Consider the following 2,887-nt stretch of genomic DNA (forward strand, 5'->3'; position numbering starts at 1 on the left):
TCACTGAAAAAAACTGTAATATGACCAGTATAAGTTTTTCTGCCTTTTTTGTGTGTATATTTCTTGTAGACAGGGACACATGAACATATGACATGAACACTTGACATAGGCATGTGAAAGGCCTGAGAAGTGTGGTAAGCTTTGGATAATATCTGTGTTTTGATTACTTGGGTATTAAATTCTCTTCTATAATTCACAACCAAAAACACTGAAAATTCTTGATGTGAACTTTTATCCTGAGCATGGGACAGAGTAGAAGGTTTTGAGGATGGGGAAGATAATGGAGCCAAAGAGGAGGTGATTACTTACTAGGGGCCCATGAGATGCTAGAGAGCACCAAAATGAAAAGAATATCTAGGCAATTTAAGGGCAGACCCAAGAAAGTGGGATGAGGAAACTGGACTTGAGCTAAGAAAGCCAGGGATTTCTTTCATCCAATGCCTGGAGGAGGCTCCCTGAGTGGTATAAATAAGCCTTAAAAGAAAAAGCTTCTTTTATTACCTGGGACTGAAGGCTACATGGACTAGGGACTGGGACTGAGTTTCTGCATTATCCATTTTTTATAGGTTATCCAATCTGTTGACTTGTAATTTTTCATAGTAGTCTATTGAAAGAATCATTTTTGGACAAAGTTGTGTTAGTGTTTAGAGAAAAATTGATAATCTCATAACACTAAAGAACCACAGTAGGACCATTGGAATGAATTATTATTCAATACCTATCTATAGGCCTGTCTATCTATTATCTATTCATCTGTAAAGTATACTTGAAATTGTTTTCATGATTGAGAAATTTAAATAAAAATATATTTGTGAAATTTTTGAAAAGTTGCAATTATTTTGAAAATCATAACATAAAGGTGTAAAATTCTAGATCAAACATTTAAGCAACATTTTCAGACACTCCTGGTGAAAATTTTATTTTTAACAAAGGTCTCAGCCAGTTCTTATAATCAGAATGTTCTAGAAAGCTATACTGTAAAATAATAACAGGTCTCATTAACTCATAGCCCTCAGTTTTATCTTTGTAGATTTTAAAATATGGGTTAATTAAGTTATAAGAACAAGTTAGGAACCATCCTAAGCTAAAGCCATGCTTTAATAATTAATAATAAGTCTCCAGGTTATTGTTTGTGGGCTGGCAGTATAAAGATAGTTCAACAAGAAGTCTGCTACAGTTCCGTATCAATTTCAGTCTCTCTTCTTTCTCTGTGTGTTCAGTATGCAGTTGTTAATGCATACTGTCTTTTGTATTGAAGGAAAGTGTGCTGGGTAGATTTTTTTTAGATCAAATTGACACAAACTACAGTCTGTTCTGGAATATTTTGATCAATCACACTCTGACAGTCCACCAAAGACTGTCAATAAAGTTTACGTTGAATCTAAGGGTTGAACTAGCTACTAACCAGCTAAATAAGCCATAGAGGTTTTGGAGGACCCAGGACACATAGAGAGGCACAGAAAATAGTAAGGAGGAGTTTAGAGAGGTGCTTTTGGATCAAGGACGGAGAGAAAGTGGAGGTAACTGTTTGCTTCTCCACCACTTCTCTGATCAATAAGGTTCTTACCATGATACTTGACTCCTGAGTTTTTATTGATAAAGAATAATTAGATAAATGCTTCAACAGTAATTAAAGGGAAGAGAACTTCAAGTGAAAAAAAATGCCTCCATCAGATTTGTCTGTAAGCCATTTTCTTGATAAAGCCAATAAATAGCATCCCTCCACAGCCTTGCTTCAGATCCTGCATCCAGATCCCTGCTTAGCTTGGTTTCCGTCAGTGATAGGCTATAAGATAAAATAAGCTCCTTCTTCTCCGAGTTGCTTTTGGTCATGGTGTTTATTATAGAACTGGAAAACAACAAAGACAATGAGATACTATGGAGGAACAGAGAAGACTTGGTAGCTTGTAAACGGCGTGTGCCGATACATTTCAGACAGTAACTATAGATGTCCAAAGGATGGGTACAAATCTGAGAGCTGAGCTTAACATTGGAGAGACCATGATCACGCCCCTCTTTTCAATGGGCCAGCTATATGAACTGTTAATAAAAATAGTAAATATTGATACTTAAGAGGAGTATTTTGAAAAATTGTCAGTCATTCATGATTAAGCATTTATTACTAAACTTCCATATGTAAAACTCGATCCCTTTCTACTCCACAGTCTATGGTATTGACAGCTAAGCTTTCCTGTGCATTGTTTATACTAAGCTTAAAACCTGGAAGAAGGAAAATAGAGACACGGCTGAAAGCTTACTTGTTCTTTCTACCTAAATGAAAGACTAATGTGTTGTAGTGCCGCATCTGCTTTCACTCAAGAAGGTGTCACCATGTAATATCATCCAGATGAGTGGGTTTCCCTGGCAACGGGCTTCTTTTAAGAGAAACAACGTAATGAAAGTAGTTAGAACCACCTTTGGGAAACTAGGGAAACAATATTTACCAAGCCTTTTGCTTTATTTACTAAGTATAAAATACTGAGGGTGTTTTCCATTTGTTTTGTATAGCTTGTACAGACCTTACTGAAAGAAAAGACTCCATTTTGCTGCTGTCATTTTCCATTGAGGAACAAATGCTTCTTTTGTATACATGGTAGACAGGCTCTCTTATGGTTGATAACTGAAATATAGATAGTTGATTACTTTTATTTTGTATTGTTCTAGTATTTAATACTATAAAGCTAATATGTTTATTTATGTAAACTTTGACTAAGTTATTAGTAAATATAAATATTCACACCCCGGAAGTGTTCATAACACTTTCATAACCCTTTTATTTCACGCCAAGAACCCATGTTGTGTCCCTCCACATTCATGTGCCATTCAGGAAGAAAACAGAAACATTAAGGTTGGTTCAGTGTATTTAAATGAAAGGGAGTTTTCTATC

The sequence above is a fragment of the Microtus oregoni genome, unplaced genomic scaffold, assembly GCF_018167655.1.
Source record: "Microtus oregoni isolate MIOR12 unplaced genomic scaffold, Mior012 000028F_ref0000031, whole genome shotgun sequence".
Classification (NCBI taxonomy): domain Eukaryota; kingdom Metazoa; phylum Chordata; class Mammalia; order Rodentia; family Cricetidae; genus Microtus; species Microtus oregoni.